The following is an 18,939-nucleotide window of genomic DNA, read 5'->3' as shown; positions in this document are numbered from 1 at the left end:
ATTTAAGATTACCAAGGAAACAACTCATGTTGAAATGCAAATATCAAAATATATTTTTAAATGTTTTGTAATACAGTAATAATTTCCCTCCATAATGTACTAAGTAACAGGATCTGTGGCAGGTCTAAAAACTACTGCAATTTCAAAGTGGTTGTGAGCATAAATGATATTTTGAAATATTTGCAACAACGGTACTATGATATAAAAATACTGATTATTTCAATTGATGACAAAGTCACAGGTACCACTAGTACTATTCTTGTGGTTTGTTGACTGCATTTGAAGCTGAAAAAATGTTAAATTTCAGTTAAAGGCTAATAAAAACAAATGAATAGTTTTATGTCCAAGTTCAATGGACATTCTGAAATCTATGCATGGAGTCCTTCCATCCCAGGTTGTTTTTTGTGGACCCCAAGTTAACAGCCCCTGTTCTAAAGGTATAGGAAAGTTCTGGAATGAATACCGTGTTTTTAATCCTAGGCTAGAGCCATCCCATGCTGATATGGGGGTTTGAACTGAATTGAAAATCATGGTTCTTATCTGTTTGAAACATTCATGGAACTGTCTTTGGTTCCTTCATTTCCTTTTGGAGCCCTAGGGACCCTTGCTTCAGAGACAAGTTGGGAATCCTAACATTTCTTCTTTGCTCTCTCTGATAGAAGTGACCGAATTAATATACCACATTTATTATATTACTTAGGAACTACTTTGGAGTGATACAGAACCACAGATTCTTAAAACACTAGAATAAAAAGATACCTTAAAGACAATTTAATGAAACGTCTGCATTTTGCAGATGGGAATAGTGATATTTAGATCAATTAACTCTCTAGTGCAGAAGTTCCCAAACTTTATCAACTCATGGCACCCTTAGTGTCTCAGTAATTTTTTCACAGAAGCCTCATCAAAAAATAAAAACAAAAACAAAAAAATCCACTAGTTTTGTTTATTAAGTAGTTAGGTTCAACTTAAAACATTTTAATGTACTAACTCTGTAGCTATTTGAAAAAATAATATGTGAAAATTGAAGGGAAAAAGTGATATTGTAATTAAATCATCATAATTTCTTACTAATGGCACGTGTGCCTGCTATTGGAATCAGATTTGGCCACAACCACCTTCATTTCATGTTCTCCATTGATTTTTGTCTGACACTTGCTTTTTATCACTGCAATTGCCCAAAACCCAGCTTCACAAAGATAATGATATTGTCATAAGGAATGTGGCACAATCTAATGTTAAACTGTGAACTACATTAGGTTGGTAGTTTATGCAGTGTCCACCATATGACCGGTATCACTGTGTCTCACTTGAAAGTTGAAAATATCACATGGCACCTCTGTGAGAGTACTTTGACGTCCCAGGTTGCCTTGGCACATAATTAGGGAACCAAAGTTATAGTCCAAGCTTATGTAAGCAGGTTCCCTAGGTCCAGGAAAACCAGTCTCTACCTTCCTAGTCTAGTAGGCCATATTCATGCACGAACTATGTATTTCTCTTGATTTCATGTTATAAATGGGTGTATCCAAAACAGAACTTAATGAAATTATGTGACAAATTACTGGTCTGTTAAATCCTGAAAATCCTCTCTATCCAAGTAAATCTAATTTATCTGGACTTTGTCCTTTGGGCAAATTTATTTGAGTAGTGGAAAGTCCATTGTTTAAATTTTTAAAAAATCTAGCAGTTCTTTTAGCTGTATTTGACAATTAATTTCCATTTGCACTTCTACTTCCTGCCATGATGGAAAACTGGTATCAAATTGGAACTTCTACTTTTACGAAACTATACAAGTGGACAAAATGTATGAAATAACTATTTTCAGATGTTGGCCAACAAGCAGTGCAGGACCATGATTCCTGTGAGAATGGAAACAAATGAGGCGATCCCCATGATCACCCAGCTTTTTGCCTGGAGGTATTCCCCAAACCATGATGCAAGGAGGGGTAGCCCATGCAGAATAAGGCAGTCCTTCTGAGTTGAGGAGAGGGAGATTGGAGAATAGGACCAAAGAGAGAGCTGTAGGGCAGGATACAAGGAATGCACAGAGGAATTCCTGAAATCTGCATAGACATCCACTGAGTCTCTGGTTGAATAGTTGGCTCTGCATGATAAAGGTAAGGCTCTGGCATAGCAGGCAAAGATCAACTACCAAAAAGAAATGAAAATCCTGGGTGGAAATCCCAGAACTTACATTGGGCTGGGAAACAGTGAAGTACCAATTGACCAGAATGGTGTCACTTATTGAACACACCAAGCACTCAGTTGATAAAGAGACATGCCTTAACAAAAGGGCTACTCCTGCCCTAGAGTAAAGACTACTCTAGATGTGTTCAGCGAAACTTAAAAACAAGCCTTAAGAGATCAAGGTGATCTGCAAATAAATTAACTGCTTCAGAATTAAACTCAATACTCTTTAAGACAAAAATATTTGAAAATTCAGCAATGTGGCATCCACCGTGACCAGCAGACAATAAAAAATCACCAGACATGTAAAGATGCAAGGAAATGTGAGAAAAATGTGAGTCGCAGAAAAATCAGTTAAAACAAACAGAACTAAAATGACAGGAACGATGGATTTTAATATAACCAATATAAATAGGTTGAAAGATGTAAATGAAAATATAAACATATTGTGGGGACAGATGGGGAATATCAGTATAGAAACAAAAATGATTGAGAAAGAACACATGGAAATTCTAGAATCGACACATACAATCTAAAAGGAAATATTTCCTGGGAGCATTTGAGATCTCGCTCCCCCGCATATAGTCAGTTTTGGCTCAAATAAACTCTTATAAAAAGTCCCTTTAAAAAAAAAAGTAATAATAGAAATAAATAAATAAAAGGAAATATTTCCATTCTCCTGCAAACTTTCCAATCATAACTTCTGTCTTGTTCATAAATATAATGCAATATACAAAAATATTGTCTCCATAAAAAATACATTATAAGACTATTAATTCTGTTTTACTCTAGCAGCTTTCCTGCAAGGAAGCCAAATAACTTCAGGAACATATCCTGTTACTCTTAAATCATTGTGCACCACTGGACCCAATTTATATACTCTCTAAGACAGCACTGTTTAATCAAACTTTCTGTGATGATGGAAATGGTCAATCTGCACGGTCCAGTATGGTAGCCACATGTAGCTATTTAAATTTATTTTAAGTAAAAACGCAGTTTTCCTGGGTCACAGTAGTCAAGTTTCAAGTGATCATAGAACAGTTCAGTTGTAAGGTCTTAAGAGGGTATTTATGGCCTTAAAGTCAGTTTTGTTAAAGGCTGATTTTTTTGTATGTTAAAAGAATGAAGTCAACTTGCAAATATTAGAATAATTCAATGACTCCATAAAGAGTACTTTTTGCCCTGGGGAAATTTTTTTCTCATTGTATTGGTCACTATGTTAACAAAGGAGGAAAGGTCTGAACACAGTGGTTCTCTAAGTTTCATGGGCAAAACAGTTAGTGAGAGAATTTGTTATAAATGAAGATTGTTGAGACATACCCACACTCAGATCAGGAATCTATATTTCTAGGAGACATCCCAGGTAATTCTGATATATGATTATCTCCTAAGAAATGCTAGACAAATATGCTAATATCCAAACCAAATATTAACACTACAATCAGTTTAATTTTACATGCATGATATGGACACTTTCAATTTTCATTTTGTAACTTCTGTTAGTATCCATACGCTGTGGTCTTCTTAAATGTAGAAAAGTATTATTTTCCCATTTTTACTTTAGTCAATTGAAAGCAAACTACCTCTTTGACATGATACAAAATGTCATGTTTTTGTATGTTTGAACCTTGCATACACTACGTGCTATTTGTTAACTGACTGAATCTAGATGATAGCGGTCCTGTAGATGCCATCTCTAAAAACACTTGCTCCACAAACACTAATAACTTAATGATGTGAGGACAAAGATACTTGCTCCCAGCTGAGTACTTTCCTCTTTTATATTGGCAGAATGCATTTCACAAATAAACTTGTTATTGGAGTTCTGGATCACTAGTTTTTTTTTTCTTTCCCCCTTATAAATAATTTATAATAAGAATTTTACTCAGAGACATTCTAAAACATATGTTCTCCTTTGGAGATTATTGCAAATTCTCTCACATAATATATAGGATGAATACAAATTTGGCTTACAGAGTTCATTTTATGAAAGTCAGGTTTGGAGGCATTCAAGAAGGAATCCAAAGAGGAATATTTTATTTCAGAAACATTGTTTAAGCTACTTCCTCAGCACTAAATTCGAAAACTAACTCTTAACCCCGAGAGAGAGTTACTGTTTTCAGCTAGCTAATATCTCATTAAACGACTAAGTTTCTTGTACTTTAAACTAAAAATCTCTTTGCAGGAGATTATGCCCATAGTGTACGATTTTAGAAAGATTTTATAATCTTATACTTAATATGAATTTTTGTTCATTTAAAAAAATTCGTTTCATTTTAAAAACCAAGTCATGTACCTTTTGTGCTATACTTTGTATTTTTGATATGTTGGTAGAAGATACATCAACATGTGGTATACCTGTGCCCTGTATTTGCTATATCATATTCAGATTATATAAGAATTATCCCCATAGTCCCAATATCAGCCATAATTCCATTTCATCTTTTTTATATATATCATATATAGTGAGGAAGAGGACATATTTAAATGAAGCTACATATGTGTATCTTTGGGAAGACAAAATCTTTTTATTTATTCTTCATCCAAATCTTGAACCTTATAAAATAGCCTACCATAAAATGTTTTTGTGTTTGTTTGATTTGTAGATTTCTGAATCCATTCCCTTTTTATGTTCAAAGAATATATATACATATAATTTTTTGCCACAATAGTGACATTAGACTTGATTTGGGGGGGATGTTTGTACTAGTTACAGCTTACTTCCTCTATGACAGAGAAAAGATTATTAACTAATATCTTTATAAAACCTGTGTGCATTTTCTATTTCTCAACATTTCTGAATAGGGCCCATGAATCACTTAATTTTCTGAACTAGTCTTTCCATGTCAACTCTTTGAATATCTCTAACTAGTCACTAGCTCAAAGTCCATGCTTACAGAGTAATTACCCTAAGTGTCTCTTAGGGTAACAGCTCTCAGATCATATCATTCTCTCTGGGGAGTGACATTTTGGGGGAGGCACGGTCTCCCTGTTTAACTTAGTCTCATCTGATGGCTGACTTTGTTATTATTGTCCTTGGTGGTGGTAGTAGGTGTGGTGGTTGTCATTGTAGTTTCAGTTTTCTAAGGATGAAAAGAAATATTCTTTGTAGAAATACTGCCATTTCAAGATTCTGATTTAGTTGCAGTTCTCTCCTTCTCAGTCTGCTCAGGTGTGTGAATGCTCCCTTCATCTCTATGGAAGTTACATTCACTTTCTTTTCCCCATGTTAAGTGGATAAATTCTTTTCCAATTGAAAAGGGAAATGGTGGGGTCATAGGTAACTTTAAATCATAATAGCAAATTAAAATCAATCGCATCTGGCACTCGGACATTTCATCTTTTGAAATAAGAACCTCACCAACCAGGAGTTTTTCAATGAGCATTCAGAGATATCTGAAATTGTGAATCCAGGAATAAAGATGATAAAAACCAGGAAATCAGTAGATCTAAAACCCTTTTCTATACCAAAATGTCCAGCCTCTAATATATATTATAGTTAACTATCTCCTATAAAGGACAAGAAAACGGATTTCATCTAATGTATTTTGAATTTGCAGAATTCCACTTTTACCTCTTATCTCTCCTTATATGTGTCTGTTTGATTATGCTATAAGCTCAGTGTTCTGTAAAATAGTGTTACTTGATATTGGGACAAGAAAAAGGTTGAGGAACTAAAGCTGGTTCTGCTTTCCTATAAGAAATCAACATGGGAAGGAGAGCAAAAAAGAGAATTTTGTGAGACAAAACAGCGAATGTTCAAGACTTGTAAAAGAGAAAATTCCAATACAGTTAGCGATGCAAAACCTTCAAGTGGATTATAAGCCAATGAAGGAGAACCACTGAGACATTCTCTAGACTTCTAATAAAGGAGTACCATAATTAATCAGAGCCTTTCCGCATAGTGTTAAGACCAAATTCTGATTAAATTTGGTGATTTGAACAAATGTATTTTTTTTCTTCTTGTAACCCTATTAATTTGAGAATTAAGTAATAAGAAAAGAGAGGAGATAACAGTAGCCTATGAACAACACTAAATATTTTGGAAAAGGGAAATAAAAAAAGGAGGCATGAATGGACTTAAGAAAGCCAAAAACCAGTGCTTAAAGTGAGTGTTGTCCTAAAAAAACATGCTAACAATTCTTACTATAGAACCCTCAAAAGGCTCAGAAATGGAAGTTATATGTTCCTCTAAAGGCTGATGAAGTGGTAGGGCTAAAAACAGATTGTTTGATGTTCATGTGGAGAGCTGTTGGACCAAGAAGCCCCCTCGCCTATGCAGTAAACCCAGTAACTAGCCCTCCTCCACTGTATTTGCAGAAAGCTGAACCAGAGGCATCAGATTGTGGTACAATAAGCATAGCAGAAAGCAGGGGCGAAGAGCCATATTGAAAATAGAATGACTAAGTGAAAGTTTACACCTTGAATAGTGAGTCCCTCAGTCTCCTTCTCCTGTTAAGTTCCAAGGATACTTGTAGGCAATTGCAAATTTCTTCTCTAGAGAAACAAAAGGATTCCAGACTGGGGAAACCCGATAACTGACATTTGGCTATTCCTGCAATGAAACATTCAAGTTTCGGGGTACAATAAAGCCTCCCAGGTATCACACAGCCTATTCCAGTCAGCTTTTTGATGCCGCATTTTTAAATGTTAAGAGAGGAAAAGATGACTAGACATTTGCAGAAAACCTCCAATAAGAAAGACAGGGTCAAAACTAACAAGCAAAAGAGATTCAGAAATAACAGAAGTAATCCTGGGTAAGTAGAAAGCATTTTTTAAAAACTCAGAAAGAAATTACTAAATCTATGAAATAAAATCAACAAGGTATTAAACACAAAACTGTGTGTGTGTGTGTGTGGTATGTACACACACACACAGTATGTACACACACACTCAGAGAACAAAATGAGTCATGGAATACAAAAATGTGATTGCTGAAAAAGCAATCAATAGAATAAGTGATAGATACATGAGAGAAACTCTGCAAAGAAAGGAGAACCAAAAAGAAGGGGGGAGAATAGAAGAGAAAAATTATGAAAGTCAGATAATGATGCAGAAGATGTGGCCTCTAACTAATAGAATTCCAGAAAAAAGAACAGAGAAAAATAGAAAGCAGTGAACTACAAAGAAATAATTCATGAAATTTCACAGAATTGAAGATTGTGACTTTCAAGATTGAAAGACTACACCAAATTCCCAGTACAATAAATGAAAAAAAGACTCACACCAATGCACAAATTGAGTGGTGACTCAATTTAAAATCAGGAATAAAGAGAGGGGATAAAAACAAACAAAAATAAAATAACCCACATAGAAAAACTATAGAACAAGTTTTTTAAAAAGCAAACAAACAAAAATAGGTAAAATATAAAGGATCAGGAAACAAAAAGCATAGACTATCTACAGCTAACATCATACTTAATGGTGAAATATTGAAAGCTTCCTCCTAAAATCAATAATAAGGCAAGAATGTCTGCTCTCACTACTTCTTTTCAACATTGTATTGGAAGTTCTAGCCAGTGCAATAACATAAGAAAAAAGATGATATCCAGTTTAGAAGGGTAAAAAATTAAAATATCTTTATTGGTTGATGACATGATTGTCTTTGTCAAAAATCTAACAGTAGGTGCAAAAAGATCTACCAGAACTTATAAAGAATTTAGCAAGCTTACAAGATACAAGATCAAAATTCAAAAATCAATTGTATTTCTATATATTAGCAAAGAACAATCAGAAACTGAAATTCAAAAAATAGCATTTCTTGGGGTGGTCGGATGACTCGGTTGGAGTACAAGTTCTGAATAGCAGGGTTGCCGGTTTGATTCCCGCATGGGCCAGTGAGCTGCACTATCGATTGAGGGAACAACTAGTTTGAGGGAACAATGACTTGGAGCTGATGGGCCCTGGAGAAATACACTGTTCCCCAATATTCCCCAATAAAATAGCATTTCTTACAATAGCATAACCAAATATGAAATAGTTTAAATATGACAAAATATGTACACAATCTGTACACTGAAAACTACAAAACATTGCTAACAGAGATTAAACAGAATTTAAATAAATGGAGAAATATAACATATCACAATTGGAAGACTTGATATTGTTAAGATGTCAATTCTTGCAAAATTCATCTACATAGTCCATGAAGTCCTACTTAAAATTGCAGGCTTTTTTCATTTTAGAGATTTACAAGCTTATTCTGAAATTTATATGGAAATGCAAAGGTCATAGACGAGTCAAAACAATTTTGAAAATAATGAAAAAGTTGGAGTATTTACACTACCTGTTTTCAAGAGTTATTGTAAAAATGTATGATATTGGCATGAAGAAAGACCAATAGATCAATGTAGCCGAATGACGAGTCGAAAGGGGACCCACACATACGTGGTTAATTGATTTTCGAAAAAGCTGCCAGAGAAATTTGATGGGAAAAGAATAATCTTTTCAAAAAATGATACTAGAACAATTGAGTACACATATTCAAAAAATATTAGCACTTACCTCAAACCACATACAAAAGTTAATTCAAAATGCATCATAGACCTAAATGTGAGAGCTAAAACTAGAATGTTAGAGCACTGTTCAATAGAACTTCCTGTGATGATGGCAATAGTCTTTGTACTCCCCAAGATAATAACCACTAGCCACCTGCGATAATTGACTATTTGAAATGTGGCTAGTGTAATTGGGGAACAATTGTTTTTTTAATTTAATTTTACTTGACTTAATGTTAAATTTAAATAACTATAGTGGCTATTACATTGGGCATCACATTTCTAGAAGAAATCATAGAAGAAAATCTTAGTGACTTGAGTTTGGCAAAGATTCCTGAAATACAGCACAAAATGCATGAACTATAAAAGAAAAATAAAATCAATAAATCAGACTTTATCAAAATTTAAAACTTTTTTTTCTTCGGAAGACATTGTTAAAAAGATGAAAAGGCAAGCCACAGATTGAAAATATTCACAACACAGCTATATGACTTGTACCTAGAATATATTAATAACTCTCAAAACTTAATAATACAAAAATAATAAAAATTGACAAAATGTTTCAACAAATAGTTCTCCAAAGAAGGTATATAGATGGCTAATAAGCACATGAAAAGATGGTCAACATGTTTCGTCATTAGGGAAAAGCAAATTAAAACTACAATGAGATATTACTACACCTCAATAGTACGGCTAAAATTAAAAGGCAAGTGTTGGTGTGTATGTGAGGTAACTGGAACTCTCATACACTGCTGGTGGAAACGTAAAATAGTACACATACTTTGAAAGACAGATTATAGATTATCCTACACCTACCTAAATTGCCACTCTAGTGTTGCACAGCCTACTAGAAGATATAACTTACCAAAACAAGGGAGTAATTCAAGCAAACATGGGGTCCAGAAAATGGGAGAGCCACATGGAAGAAAGGTAAAGTGAAGACCGATGATGGCGACTATGTGGCAAATCTTCAGAGCAGCACGTCCAGTCTGGAGCACGTGGACAGAGGGCTCTGGTAGGAATGGCTCCAGAAAGACATTGAACTCACAAATTCCTGATGTGTTTAATCGTGCAGAAGATACTATCAAAGATGCTTATGCTACGGATAGAGACTGGAAAGTATTTGTAATAGGAACAGAAAATTAAGTAAATGAACAACAACTCTTACAAAACAAGACCGTTCATAGCTTCAGTAAAAACAACGTTTTGTAAGAAAGGGTACACAGTCATAGTTTACTACTGGGCTCAGCCACGGACAGTACTTCCATGTTCAGACTAAGGTGTATGTTGAATACTGATTTAACAAAGAACAATGATATACTGACTTTGGGGAAGAGGGGAGTTGAGAAGAATGTACAAGAACATGAAAGCTTTATAGTCTCTGATGAATAAGTTGCAGATGTCTAAGATGAAGAAGTCAGGAATAAGCAACATAAACTTTTAATCAGAAATGTGAAAATAAATTATGGGAAAATAGCCAAAGGGCGTACAACAAGCTGCTGATGGGGAATGGGACTGAGAGATGAGGGTGGGTGAAACAAGGGGTGGACATTTTCTTTATAAGCCTTAAATACTGTTTGCCTTAAGAAAATATTCAACAAAATTACAGACACAGTAAACAGATCCGTGGTTTCCAGGGGCTAGAGGGGAAGGATGATGAATAGATGGAGCACAGGGGATTTTTAGAGCAGTGAAACCACTCAGTATGATACTGTAGAATGGTGAATACACATCATTAGGCATTTGTCCAAACCCAAAGAATGGACACCACCAAGAGTGAACCCTGATGTAAACTATGGACTCTGGGTGACAATAATGTGTCAGTGCAGGTTCATCAGTTGCTACAAATGTCCCACTCTGGAGGGCATTTTGATAGAGGAGGACGCTGTGGAGGGGGATGGGGCAGGAGGTATGTGGCACATCTCTGTACTTTCCACTCAATATTGCTGTAAACCTAAAACTGCTCTAAATATTAAAGTCTCTTTAAAATATTCACATGTATTACATTAATTGTAAATATTAGACTCTGTCAGTTCTAGATTTGAGTCCTGAATTTTTCCATCATAAATGATATGCCCTTTGGCAGATTACTTAACCTCTCAGTTTCTTCATTTATAAAAAAGGGGGAAATGGTTATATTTATAATTTGGATGTGTAATATCCAAAAAGGATTAAATGAGATTATATACCCGTATGTAAACTGTAATAGTGATTAATCTCTTTCTATGTTGCATTCTTCCCAAAGAAATGAAGGTGAATTACAAAGATGTATTTCATAGAGCAAGATAAATTGAATTCAAAGTAAATAAGAAAAACGAGGCCAAGTCTGGCACCCAAGAGTTGTTCAGTTTTCTTTCTCCAGTGATTGAAGCAAGACATTCATGACAAATTTCATGAGTTCATCATGTGCCCACTATGTGCTGTCTTGACGTGACTACAATGAGTCCCATCTGTTGTCCTGAAACTTCTACTGTGCTTTTATGTAGATGGTTAATTCAAGGTAGACTCCAAGCCAGTCTGAGGGTCCTGACTGGTTTCATTAAAACGTTTACAAATTGGCTTAGGTGATAATTACACATAAAATATTTGAAAGCCCACAAAAGACTAAACTACCCAATTTTCTAGTAGGGCCCTCAGAATGTGCAGTATTTACGGGGCAAGAACATTTATTAGTGTCATAATAAAAGAAAAGTGATTGTTATGGCTTTCATGGTGTTCCCCAAGAAGATGTTGAAATCTTCACCCCCATATGTGACCTTATTTGGGAATAGGGTTTTTGAAGATAACCAAGTTAAGATGAGGGCAGTAGACTCTAATGCAACATGACTGGTGTCCATATAAAAAGGGGAAATTTGGAAACAGACATACACAGGGAGAACATTATGTGAAGATGAAGCAGAGATAGGTGATGCTTCTACAAGACAAGGAATGCCAAGGATTGCTTGCAAACCACCAAAACCTTGGGAAGAAACCTAGAACAAATTCTTCCTTACAGCCTCAGAGGGATCCAATCCGGATGACAACTTGATCTCTGACTTCTGGGATCCAGAACCATGAGAGAATACATTTCTTCTGTTTTAAGCCCCCCCCCCCCCATCTGTGGCACTTTGTTACGGTGGTCCCAGGACACTACTATAAGAAGGGACTATTACTATACACAGGCAGGTTAAAAAGTGTAGGTAGAGGATGTGATCATTAACGTTTGTTCCCAATCTTTGACCAAAGCCCTCCACTTTGCAACAAGACATAATACACAACACATCTCTGAGGCAGGGTGGCCTCCCTGACAAACTCTTTTTGTCTTTCTAATATTTTGGTCCCTCCAACATGACCTATCTCTGACCCCCTCTGCTTTGGATTCACTTCTAGTTTCTGGGTAACCCCTCTGTCTTAATCATTTTCTTAACATAATCATTTTCTTAACATTCCATGTAGTTTTTGGCCTGAATTATGTTCTCTGCTTATTCCTGTGTTCTAGTCATTGTAATGAACACACCCAACCCAAATATATCAATCACATCTAGTTCAAATGCAATTATACGTTTATAACAAGAGTCCTGGCTTCAATGAGCAAGAGGTTATTTAAGAGTATTTTTATAGTGAGCATCAAAACAATCTCACATATTTCCCCCGAGCTGGGTGAAAACAGGTAACTTGAGGCCTTTCATTCTGTGCTCAAACTAAGGCCCCCAAAACTGCTGGTCAAACATAGCCTTACTGTTCCTGCTTATTCCTTCGCTCAGTGCTGTCCTGAATTTTCTTTGGCCTTCCTCAACTTTACTCAGTAAAACAAAACAAAACAAAAATAAATAAAATAATTTAAAAATAATGAAACACTTTTGGAAGAAAGTAATTTAATATGCATAATTGAGTTATCTCTCTCAAAAAGGGCATTTTCTTCTATTTGTATAAATTTGATGTTTATAAGATAAAAACAATTTGAAAAAATAAAAGTGCTAATCAAATGTTTTGGTTTCAGAGTAACAGTAATAACTCATACTGATCCCCTCTACCTTTTGAACCACAACCTCCACATAATGAATTGACTAGCCACTTCTATCATTAATAATACATACATATTATTAATACCATTGCTGCTATTATTACTACTACATACATGTTCCTTGTGTACTTCCCACAACATCCAGAACTATATAGACATTTGTCACCACATGATTTACATACAGAAAAGAAAATCCTGCCCTCTGAAAGAAAGAATGTGCTGGAACAGAGTTGTTTATTTATAGTAGAGTCAATGAAATGAAATAGACATGTAAAATCTAGGGTGACTCTTAAAGCAGTCTTGCTCATGGTCAAAATTATTAGACCAAGCATCTTTTTAGAAAGTTGGTGGAAATCCTGGCACTGGGAGCATTTATAACCAAAATAGACAAAAAGTTAATGGACATATTTTAGCAATGCCTTGGCATATGAGTTCACAAGTTAGTATTTTACATCTCTGATTCTCTCTGAGTTGCAAGGATTTCAATCTCGTTATATTGATCTGAGTAAGATATTAATGTAAAATCTTTCTTACTCATTTAAAAAATAAAGCATTTTTATTAGTCTTTCAAAATTAGAATATTACTAGAAATTTATTCTCAGTTTTAAAAATGCGAAATTTGGATAACAAGCTAAATTATCCACTTACTACAGGAAATTATACAAAACTCTTAAAATAATTAAACCAATACTCTATTATTCAAAATGAATACATTACCTGTATTATTTGCAGAAAAATAAGGTTATATTTCAAGTTGGAGCTCAAATTAAATGATGCCATTGTATTGACATAATATAAGCAAAAATAGATAATTTTAAATATACAAGCTACAAATTCAATATCAATTTTCTTCATATACATTTTGCCACACAATTAGTATTTTTTATAGTGCTGCAGGTCAAAAGAAATATCTAGCAGCTCTGGTTGTTAAGGAGCTAAGTCTAACAACTTAATTTATGTCCTAATAGCTAAGCAGCCATTTGAAAAAATTACATAAATTGAATGAAAAAAATAATTCTTTCACTTCATTCCCTGACAAACCAAAATTAGTAATTAATGGCTTGCATGTAACAGTTGAACACTGCGCAGCTTCTCCAACCTTGAAATCAGGTTGAACCTCAACACCTTATTTCCTCGTCTGCCTCACTTTTCCCACAGGAATTGCTTTTGATATAGCAACTACCGAAAACACAGTTTCATGAAGATATGATGTCAGCAAGAGAGATTTAGCTGCAACAGGATATTGAGACTGTGCTACTTTAAGGTATAGCTCACATGGCATCTGACCAAACGTCCAGCATTGCTGTGTTTCTCTCACAATTTATAAATATCCTGAGCTATCCCTCTGAATTTTGTGGGGTCTCTGAGGTGCCTCAGCTCACAGTTTGGGAAACCATGGGAGGAGGGAACAAAAGTGAAACAGTTCGTTTGGCACTGCCCCGCCACACAATGTAGGTGCCCATTTGCTTTCCTTTGCATACAACTGTCACCCATCATTCTAATTGTAAGAAATAAATTTCCAGTACCATGCATTCTAAACATACAAACAAGTTCCACAGTTAAATTCATACCAGAGGAACGCGTAGTACAAAGGAGAGCAGTAAGGTAGGCGTCTGGAGACGGATCTGGCTGTCCAGGTACCTCCACATCAAGGTCACTACCTGAAGATTTATCTCCCATAAGTTCCCTCCTAGATTTCTTGATAGTTATCTGATTAAAGATGGAACAGGTAAATCCCCTCCCTGCAGCTTATCACAGGTCCCCCTCAGAGTCTAGTCTTCCGTCTGAGAGGGTAATTGCCTTTTCCCTGCTTGCTTCCTCTTTTCCAGGTGCCTGCACCAGTATCCTGGTCTCTGGTCCCACTCTCGGTGGGTGGACACATAATAGGTGAGGCCAAACAGGAACAACAATGGAGCCATAGATAGGGGAGTCATACTACTATATTCTCCTGGTGAGTGGGTTGGAGATACAAAAGCAAACATCCGCCAGGACCCCAATAAGGGGTCTTCCTGCACCCCAGTCTCGCTGGCAGCCGGGCGACACACAGGAAGTAGGGTCCACATGATCCACAATCCGTCCTCTGCGTCTCTGCGAACCAACCAAGCAACCAACGTAGCCACGGCAGTTATATCAGTGGCCAACTGGCTAACTGATGGCCAACTAGTCACAACTGATGGCCATCTACTACCCGAGCCAGCACCTTTCCATGTGAGGCCTAGAGCCTGGAAACTGCTCTCTGGGACTCTGTCCCCACAACCCGATTGTCTTTACCCTTACGGCCTTGAGAGGAAAACCGTACCTTGATATAATATGAAACAGCCCAGCATGATACAATACAATGTGATACGATACAGAACAACACAATACAATGATTGTAACAGTTCACTTGAGAAACATTCCTTGTACCCCACTACGTGCCAAATTGCATAGTAGGTTGTTGTAGGTCTAAGGGAATTCAGAGTTGAAAAACAAGCCCCCTGGCCTCGACACTCTGTCTAATATTTATGTAATACAAACAGGTGAGTCCTTTACTCTTACAGGACCTCTGGTATTCAAGCACCATGCCACAGGAGGAACCAGTCCTGTGTCCAGCTCTCAGGACTGGATTTTGCTTTCTGTATCTCCTTAATAACCACAAGGACAACAGCCACAAAAGCACTACTTCTCCTAGTGTTTTGTGCTGTGCCAGGCACTGTGCTGGACCCTTGAGGTACCTTCTCTTCTGTGCACCACTAGCTGGGGTTGATGGGGCCCACCTGGGAATGCAGGTGGCGCCTCCTGGGATGAAGCAGGTGGCCCTCCTCTATACTGGTTCTTATATCAACAGCTCCTTACCAGCAGGCTCAAGTCCCTGCCTTTGCCCTGCTGTACTGGTTCAATTCAATAAATAGTTGTTGTCCCTCTATAAGGTGCCTGGAACCGTGCTGATACTTGAAATCAAAATTTGAAAAGAAAAAAATCAAGCCAGACAGTGTCTGTTCTTCAGGAGGTTTGGTTGAGCATGTTAGTTTTCATGTGGTCTCTGTCCAGAGGCATCTGCTCCCTCAGAATATATTCTAGCAAAAGAAAGCTGTCACCTACGTGAAGCAGAGAGTGGCAGAGCTCCCAGCAGGCACTGTAAGATGAAGCATGGAGTGCTGACCCTTTCGGTTACGTTTTCTTAAAAACAATCATAAAGTGAAGACTTCACCTTAAAATGTTCTTGTAAATGTTCTATTTTCCTCAAACCTAATTTAATAGAATCAAACTGCTTCAAATTCAGTTAAAGCTTAAGCTGTTCAAATTTAGACTGAAGTTGTAGCTTATACTGATTTCAAATTATCTATTTTTAATGCAAATGAATGACTAAATTTGAGCTGTGACTTTAAATACAATTTTAGTTTTCTGCAAATAGTTACTACAGGTTATATATTCATTTTGGATAATAAAGTATGGTTTAATTATTTTAAGCCTTTTATGTAATTTCCTTTAGTAAGTGCATAATTTAGTTTGTTATCCAAATTTCATAGTCAGTATTTTAAAATTGAGACTACATTTCTAGCAGTATTCTCAATTGGAAAGACTAATATAAATGATTTATTTATTTTTTTAAATGAGCGAGAAAGGTTTTACATTAATATCTTACTCAGATTAACATAACCAAATTTAAATCCTTGCAACTCAGAGAGAATCAGAGATGTAAAATACTAACTTGTGAACTCATATTCCAAGGCATTGCTAAAATATGTTCATTAACTTTTTGTCTATTTTGGTTATAAATGCTCCCAGCGCCAGGATTTCTACCAACTTTCTAAAAAGAGGCTTGGTCTAATAATTTTGACCATGAACAAGACTGCTTTAAGAGTCACCCTAGATTTTACATGTCTATTTCATTTCATTAACTCTACTATCAACAACTCTGTTCCAGCACATTCTTTCTTTCTTTCAGAGGGCAGGATTTTCTTTTCTGTCTGTAAACCATGTGACAAATGTCTGTATAGTTCTGGATGTTGTGGGCAATACACAAGAAACATGTATGTAGTAATAATAATAGTAGCAATGGTATTAATAACATGTGGTAATAACCAAAACGAGAGTTTAAAAACTCTGCCCTCCCCATTATTCACAGGTGCCTGATTATCTGGATTGAGATTCTTATTCATTAAAATTATGAATGATTTAGTTAACAAAGACAATGTCATTTTCTCCAAAAAGCTATAGTTAAAATGCATAGGTTATCAGAGTTCAGAAATGATGCTTTGTGTCCTGAAATTAGCTAAAAGCCACATCAGAATTCTTATATTATCAACATAGTTTTGATTTTTTATATAGAATATTTTCTCTCATAATATCCCATTTAAAATTTATTTTCTCCCATGCTATTCAAATAGGTATTGATTTCTTCCATGGCCACACCTTAATTTAGCTCTGTATGTATAAATATAATGAATGCTGTTTTTATTATGATTGGCAGTAACAGTAATATCCATAATGCAGAATAGTGTGCTTACTAGATAAAATACTGCTGATACATAATAGTTTATTCTGTTTAATATGGTTATCCCCTCTCTTTGCACAACCTCTTCCTCTCAAAGACAGTTAAAGTACTTAATGTATCATCATTTTTTACAATAAGATACTCCCATTTTACAGATGACAATATAAAGAAACTTGATAGCTAAATAATATAGTATTATGATCATAATCATAATCTATCGGACTAAACCAATTTATTCTACCTCGTGTGCACTATTAAATGCACTTCTACTTTTCCAATGCCATTAAACTGACTCTCAACTAATTGACATGAATGTTTTGGCTCATATTGCATTCATAAGGGCTGTACAGACCTAGTCTGTGTAAATACAAATTACTTTGGTAAAATTAGAAATTGGTAAGGCACAACATAGGACTTTGCTTAGTCTTTTAATCACCATTCTTTAAAGCAAAGACATGTGTGTGGCCTATGCCCCTTGTGTTTCACCTCGACTACACTTCAGGAGAGGCAAAATGCATTTAGAGGCAGCCGTAGAACAACCAGTCAGAAAATAGAAAATAAAATCAGTCCTTGTTATTTATAAGATTCTAATAATCTTATAATCTTAAAATTATAAAATTATTTAAAAATCTAATAAGCTTAAAACTTTTTTCTTTGCCCACTAATTGAATCTTTTTTTTCTCAAAAATCATCTACTGAACAATTAAATGAGAGCAGTTTATAAACAACAAATTGCTACCCAAATTTAAATGATCTAGACACATTCTTAACAGCTATTCACCATAAAAATATTTGGGCCCATCTCCTAACATGGGTTTTCCAAGTGTCATGCAGGACCTGCCTCAGCATCTTCTGGAGCATGCCTAAGAAAGTGCAAATTCTTGAGTCCCACTGGAACCCCAGAGTCAGTCTGTCAGGAGCCCTGGGTCTGAGGATCCAATTTGTAACAAGCTCCCCTGGAGTCCTATGCACCTTGAAGGTGACAGACACTGCCCTAGTGAATCTCTAAGTCTAAATGTCTGACATCTCAAAGCCAATCTGGAGCAGCCATTCATTGAAAAACAAAGCAGTTATCATACGCACTCTGCTCAAATTTATATTACGATCTTCACCGATGCATAAAGAAATACAGTGTGCACACCTCATGGGCAGACCCACCATAGGGAGTGTTAGATCAATACTAGGATGTCTCCACTTCCAGCCTAGCTTTCACTTTCTCTGAGAAGCCTTCCTGACTCCCCAAATTGGGCATGAGTGATCAGATAGCAACTAGCATGTACCTCTGTCCCACAACGGTAGCCCTGGATATCACATTTGCTTATGTGACAATCAATCTCACCCACTGGGCAGTGAGCCCCATCGGGTTGATCTTTGCGTTCTCAGCATCTGGTAATAGGCCACACACATAACACATGCTCAAATAATACCCCGGAAGTAAAACAAACTTGTAATAAATATTTGTTGAACAGATGAATGAATGAATGTGATGATTGTCCGGTAATTCTAAAGAGAAATTGTTATTAATATGGATGAATGGGACTATTGGTTTGTACAATGACCATTGTTTCTCACCTCGGCCAAATTTGGCACTTAACGTCACAATTCTCACCTTTACCCTTGCCTGAGCTGACCCAGGCTTATATGTCAAATGACCATTTATCAAGGCCTGCTATTTGCTAGATATTGTATATACTTTAGATCATTAATCCTGACTATATTCTTATGAAGTTGGTTTTATTATTTCTGTTTTGCATATGAAAAATATGAATGCATAG

The sequence above is a fragment of the Rhinolophus sinicus genome, linkage group LG04 (genome assembly GCF_036562045.2).
Source record: "Rhinolophus sinicus isolate RSC01 linkage group LG04, ASM3656204v1, whole genome shotgun sequence".
Classification (NCBI taxonomy): Eukaryota; Metazoa; Chordata; class Mammalia; order Chiroptera; family Rhinolophidae; genus Rhinolophus; species Rhinolophus sinicus.
The sequence above is the reverse complement of the archived record's forward strand: the minus strand, read 5'-3'. Positions refer to the sequence as shown.